General features: G+C 37.7%; 1 non-coding gene across 1 annotated transcript; it reads left to right on the plus strand.

The window, feature by feature from the left end:
* Window positions 1–6401: 6401 nt before the first annotated feature.
* Window positions 6402–6508, plus strand: LOC111752330 (U6 spliceosomal RNA). The gene has a single exon (XR_002787293.1). It is a non-coding gene; the product is annotated as a U6 spliceosomal RNA (small nuclear RNA).
* The last annotated feature ends 465 nt before the right edge of the window (window positions 6509–6973 follow it).

Raw genomic sequence — 6973 nt, forward strand, 5'->3', positions numbered from 1 at the left:
TATTGTTCATTTTCTGTATTTCTGATTGCTGTCTATGTGTTTTTCCAGCTTATTAAATTTTTCATTATGTTCCTGAATAATCCTTCTAATTTCTTCAGTTGCTTTATCTGTGTGTTCCTTGGCTTGTTCTGAGTATTGTCTCATTTCCTTCCCAATTTCTGGAAGGGTTCAGTATATTAAACTTTTGTATTCTGCATCTGGTAATTCCAGGAATGCACTTTCATCTAGAAGACCCCTGGATTCTTTGTTTTGAGAGTCTGTTGAGGTGATCACGGTCTGTTTTTTTATGTGACTTGATATTGACTGTTGTCTCTGAGCCATCTGTAAGTTATTGTATTAGTTTATGCTTGCTTACTGTGTTGTAGCTGCTTGCTTTGTTTTGTTTTGGTATACCCCTTTGGGTTGCTTGAGTGAGTTAGTTTGATTATTTTCACCTTTGGAGCTCTGGTGTCCTGTCCCCAGCTGGATAGAGCTGTTATCAGGTATATCAGCCTAGGAGTCCATTCAGTTTTCTTGTATGAATTCATCTCAGGCTTCCAGGTAGATGATCATCAAGTATGTGGTTCAGGCTCTGTCCTATGGTCTTAGAAGGGCAGGGGTGATTGGCGTATATACCGGTATCTGATTGCAGCAGGGGGTCATGCTCTGGACAAGGCAGAGGGCTGAGAACCGACCCCCAAGTGTTTCTAAGGAAAACACATCTCTGTTCCCTAGAGCATGCTGGTGGGTGGGCTCTGCAGAGGGACCATGGGCACCCAGAGTTTTTGGCTGAAAGGCCTGGGAGGTACCAGTTATCTTTGGACCCCTGTCACAGGTGGCTGGGTGATCTGAGTGGAGCTACCAGTCCTTAGGTCCCTGACGTGAGTAGGTGAGGACCTTGTTTAATAGGCAAAGCAATGTCAAACATCAAACACCCACTTCTCCACCACATAGCTGAAATGGTTGGAGTTTGCCAACAAGGGCCTATTCTCCCAGACTAGGCCCACATAGGTCCATGCAGAAGGGAAAGGTGCTCAAGGTCCACGGACAGTTTATGCCTGGACAGGAGCCGCATCTGTCCTGAGCTCCCCTGGTTCATGGAGCTAGCAAATTATCTTTTCCCCCCAGTTGCAAATTTTTTCTCCCCCAAGGCAGGGAGGATGGCTCTAGGTGCTCACCAGGGTCTATCTCAGGCCCAGGGATTCAGGCACTGAAGCCGACTTGGGGGCGGGGGGGGGGCACTGTAAAATATATGCAAGTACTTAGCTTTTCCTGTGAGAGCCGTTCTCCTCAGGTTCCAGAGGTGTGAGTAGGCTGTGTGACTGGCTGCTTCTCCCTGAGGAGACTGCAGCCAAACGCTAGTACCAGCCTGCTACCGCCGCCGCCACTCCAGGAATGGTGCCTGAGGGCTCCCCATGATTCAGGTCCGGTAATGCCTCTCCACTTCCGAACTGTCTCTTCCTCCCCCTGCCCCTCAGTTCATTGTCAAAGCTTGCGTTTGATGCTCAGGGCTCCCAGCTTGTCACAAATGTACTTGTTTCACTTGTTTTTTCAGGTCTTTGTTGTAAAGAGGGCTCACCAGAAGCTTCTGTCTATTCCGCCATCTTGGCTCTGCCTCTCCGTCAATATATCTATTAATTACTTATATGGAGGAGGGAAAGAAAAAGATACCAAGATGATTGAAATATTCAAGATATTTTTCTTTATTTTGCATATGAAATTAAGGAGGATTTTAAAAATTTGTTGGCAGTAACCCCTCACCCACCCACCCACCCACATCCCTCATTATGGGAGTGTTGTGCTTCACAGATGACATGGATTGTTAAAATGTGTCACAGTGTTAATATACCATTGCGTATTATTTTCCATGTTTGAAAATGGAAAATAGCGTCTCTAGAGTATGACTTTGTATGTGATTATAAAGATGTGATAGATACATGATATACACATATATGCTTTTAATGGTACTGTACACTTAAAAATGTGAATATCATTTTTATTCTTGTAAAAATATGCAAAAAATGTTTTGCCACAAACTTATAGTTGTAGTCTTAGTTCAGGAGGACACTATAGTCTTGCATAAAATACTATAAAGTAATATAGTTATTAGTGTCAAAACTGGTTAGTCTTATAGCCAAACTCATGCCATGCTTGCTGTTGAGAAATGAGAAGAAAAAGAAAGAAAAAAAGCCATTTTCCTGTCAGAAATCCCATGCTTTTTATTTGTGATGCCACATTTCAGTATTTCATTGGACCTGTTTAAAAAATTATATATATATATGCAGATTTTGTATATATACTCTTAACCACTGTGCCACCAGGGCTCCATATGGAGCCCTGGTGGCACAGTGGTTAAGAGTATAGCTACTAACCAAAAGGTCGGCAGTTCAGATCCACCAGCTGCTCTTTTGAAACCCTATGAGGCCATTCTACTCTGTCCTATAGGGTCGCTATCAGTTGGAATCGACTTGTTAGCAGTGGTTTTGGTCTTTTTTTTTTTATACTATATAATACATATATTTATACATAAAAGTATATATGTATAGATATATATATAATATAAAGATATATATATGTATGTCTTTGTTACTCAGAATTTGTCAAACAATATAAAATTTTTATAATTCTTATGTGTGTTCCTTCCTGAAGAGTGAAAAGCACTAATTTGGATTGTATGATATATTCTTTATGATTGTTTAAGAAACAGCTTTTGAAAATCACAGAAACTTTCGTGAGCAAGAGAAGTTGCCTCTTATCCCAACAATATCTAGCAGGACTTCATAGTTAAGTATTATAAAACAAAGGACACTGCAGTTGTATTTAAAAAAGAAGTAAAAAGCTCCTCTTAAAGTAAAGTGCCAGCTCAGGCTTCCATATTACTTTCGACTACTATTATATTCCCATTTTCTTTTTTCAAGGTTTTGCTGATGCGTGCTATAGATGTGGAAATTTATAGTTGGTTCCCTGTGGAAGGAAAATTAATATGAAAATGAAAGCAAATAATATGTCCTTTGTGTGTCTTAAATGGCTTGCTACTGTCATTCTTAAGCCCATTCAAAGGGGCTTTAGAAGTGTTATATTCTAACCCCTAATCATACATACAGGGCAGCTGAGGTATGGAGATTGGAAATGGCTTGACTAAAATTGTGAAGCTAGTTAATTCCAGAGCTCAATGACAACTCTCAAGATGCTGGCTTTTAGTCTAGCACACTATTATCGATTCAGTATCCTATATCCCTCTCAGCCTAAGTAGATAAGATTTTTTATTTTTTAGTAGTAATAACTATCTGAGGGTTTGACTGCTGTTTCATTTGTTTCCTGCTAAAATTGTGAATGAGAGACAGGCATAGTCCCACTACTCAAAGGTATTTGAGTGGAAGTTCAGAGATATTCACATAAGACTTATTTGAGATATTGCCAAATCTGCATAGTTCTTTGATATCTAATTCCATATAAAATCACCTCTCAGTTAAAAGGAATGAACTTTCTCTGATAAATATAATATTCTGTTTAGCTAAGGAATAATTCATTATACTTGAAAATTTTCAGAGTAAATAGTCCTGAATAAGATGAGCAGATATGCCCCATGAGAATTCACTGTCAGGAAGTTTGTCTAATATCTCATTAAAAAAATATTCAGTTATAACTTCATCAGCTGAAAGTATTTAGTGTGGCGTCCAATTTTTGCCAGTCAGTATAACAGCATACTTAGGATGAAATTTTTTTTTTAACATAGTAATCTCTTCGGAGAACTGCTAAATGACTATTCCTAGAAAGAAATTTAAACTCCTTCCCCATGATTTTCCATAGGAAGGAAGCTGAAAGCTTAATGGTCTTGGAGCAATGGTAGCCAAATTCGTTAAGCGTCACTGAACTTGCTCACTTAAAATTGTTCTTCTAAAAGCAGATGCTTTATCGTGTCATGCCTGAGAGCTTGCTTTACATCAAATAAATAGATTCAATATTGTGCATCTTCCTGACATATCATAATAATGGTCACCATAACTGAGCACCTACTATGTGCCAGACACTGGACCAGGCACCGTCATGTATCATTTACCCCTCCCACTAACTTTGAAAATGAGATTGTTTTCCCTTCTTACATATAGGAAAGTTAAGGCATCAGTGAGGTTAAGTAATTTGGTCAAAGTCACCCAAACTAGTATTTCAAAGTGACTTCAGGAAAAAAGTGTTAGAATGTCATTATCATTATTATTTTCTTGTGGGGTTCAGCCCCTCTCTTACTTAACTCTTTGTTCTAAGTTCTGCTGGAATTCTGGAAGCCTGAGTACTTATTAAGAAGGTTGTCTTTATGCTTGCAGTATTTGTTTAATTATTCAAGTAAATAAATGACAATAATGGGGCCCTGAAAAGTGATCTAAGTGAAAAGCTTAATTGCTCTAAAGTGTGTACTAAAAGTAAATATAGATCTCTAAATATAAGGTAAATATCAAAGGAATTAAAAGGGAAAATAGCCTTCCATTTTTGTAAAATTATATAATTCCTACTTTTCTATTGTTATTATAATTTTTATCTAGTTTTCAGAATGAAGATATTAAAACGAAATGTCAAGATTTTCTCTAAGCAGAATGAAGTTTTATCAAGTGTTTACTAAATGAGGCTTGGATTAGAAGAGAAACTGACAAGGAAGTCAGAAAGGAATACTCATTATACTGGATTTAATTTCTTTACCGGTGTTGCCAGGTTACAATCTCTGCCAAAGAACTCACTCTAATATCTTTGTTCATTTCCTAAAGACTAAAGTTGATATTCCTTGGAGGAAAGTGACTGAAGATAAGCATTCAAGCTTTCTAGATTCTGAAATTACTCTCTTTAGTTGGACTACTGGATTGGATGAAATTAACATTGTATCATGTCATCATAACCTCAGAGATATTTTCCATGTATGCATTTCACATTTGCTGCAGTTACTACGGATTATGTAATCCAAATACAGTGGTTGCTCTGGGTTATACAACCCACAATACAGTCTCTTGAGATTTTCACAAAAGTTCCGCAAATGTAGCTAATTACTCTGTAGAAAAAATATCTGGCTTGGGGGAAAATAATCTAATTTTAAATTTGTTTACTGGTCATTAAGGGTGATTTTTTAGATTGCCTGGCTAACTTTCTTCTGTCCAAGTAGAGATTGTGTTTAGCTGGTGTTAATTGATAGGTAAAATATAAAACAGATTGAATAATTATGATGAAAGAATACAACTCTGATGCACATCTTTCCTGACTTTAAACTATGCAGTAGCCCCTTGTTCTGTCTGAATGACTGCCTCTTGGTCCAAGCACGGATTCCCCAGTAGGACAATTATGTGTTCTGGAAGTCCCATTCTTCACGGTGTTATCCATAAATGGTTATGATCCACTCGGTTGAATACCTTTGAATAATCAATAAAACACAGGTATACATCTTTCTGGTATTCTCTGCTTTCACGATCCATCTGACATCAGCAATGATATCTGTCATTCCCCATCCTTGTCTGAATCCGGCTTGACTTTCTGTCAGTTCCCTGTTGATGTACTGCTGTAACCACTATTGAATGAATGATCTTCAGCAAAATTTTACTTGTGGGTGATATTAATGTTATTGTTCAATAATTTCTATGTTCTGTTGAATCTGCTTTCTTTGGAATGGGTTATTGTTGTTGGTAGGTGCCATCGAGTCTGTTCCATCTCATAGTGACAGCCTGCGTGGTCCTGGTACTGCGCCATCCTCACAATTGTTGTCATGCTCGAGCACATTGGAATGGGTACAAACATGCATCTCTTCCAGTGGGTTGACCAGATAGCTGTCTTCCAAATTTCTTGTCATAGATGAGTGAGCACCTCCTGTGCTGCATCTGTTTTTTGAAACATCTCAACTGGTGTTCCGACAGTTCCTGGAGCCTTATTTTTTGCCAATGCCTTCAGTGCAGCTTGGACTGAAGGAAGAGTATGAGTATTTTTTAGGCCTTATGAAGTATAGGATATTGGTCGGGAGCTGGTTTGACAAAACACAAAATTGTCGAGAATCATCTGGACTCTTCCTAAATGAGCTGTTTTCTTAGATGTAGATATATCTGTATCTATATAGCGTGTGTGTGTGTGTGGCATAGCTATTAGTCTATCTCTTGAAACCAAGATTAAGTCATGCTTTTACTAGGGAGCAAAAACATACAAGTGTTACTTTATAAAAGACAAGCTTCATGAAGGCAGGCATATTTTTGTCTGTTTACTCATTCACTCATTTATTTATTTAAATCTCCTGCTGTATCTGTGACATGTTTAGTAGTACTTGACTACTAAACACATAGTTTGTACATCTGCTGAAAGGAACTTTGAATAGAGTATTTACGTATTCTAAAGATCCCTTTTATAGAGCTCATGAATCACCTTATTTTTTATATTAAAACAATAAAAAGACAGTTTTTGTGCTCGCTTTGGCAGCACATATACTAAAATTAGAACCATACAGAGAAGATTAGCATGGCCCCTGCGCAAGGATGACACGCAAATTCATGAAGCGTTCCGTATTTTTTTGTATGAGGGACTGACCTGATTTGTAAACTTTCACTTAGAGCACAATAAAAATTAAAAAAAAAAGAGTTCTTAATTTGAACGAGTGGTCAAAACCTATCTAGTTGAAAGTAAAAGCCTTCTACCTACTCCTTCCTGCTGAAAACATCCTAAATGATTGTAATGCTCTCTTTCATTTGTGTTAAGTAAAACTAATTTTGGATTGAGATGGAAAAATATAATTACTTATATGAGACTAAGTGCTTTGAATTTTTTCTGTGTCAAAACCTACCAAAGGTTTTACCTCATAAGGTTTCCAGCTTAAGGTGATGGCTCTTTTACTAATTTCCTATGACACAGTGAATTTCTCCCTCTTCATTTTGATGGTCCCTTAACTTGTATTTTCATCACCTGGGTAATGCAACTGACAAGTGTGTATATGAACACTGACACAGCTCGTCGATATATATTGTAGTCAAGGAGAATA

The sequence above is a fragment of the Loxodonta africana genome, chromosome 23, assembly GCF_030014295.1.
Source record: "Loxodonta africana isolate mLoxAfr1 chromosome 23, mLoxAfr1.hap2, whole genome shotgun sequence".
NCBI classification, from domain to species: domain Eukaryota; kingdom Metazoa; phylum Chordata; class Mammalia; order Proboscidea; family Elephantidae; genus Loxodonta; species Loxodonta africana.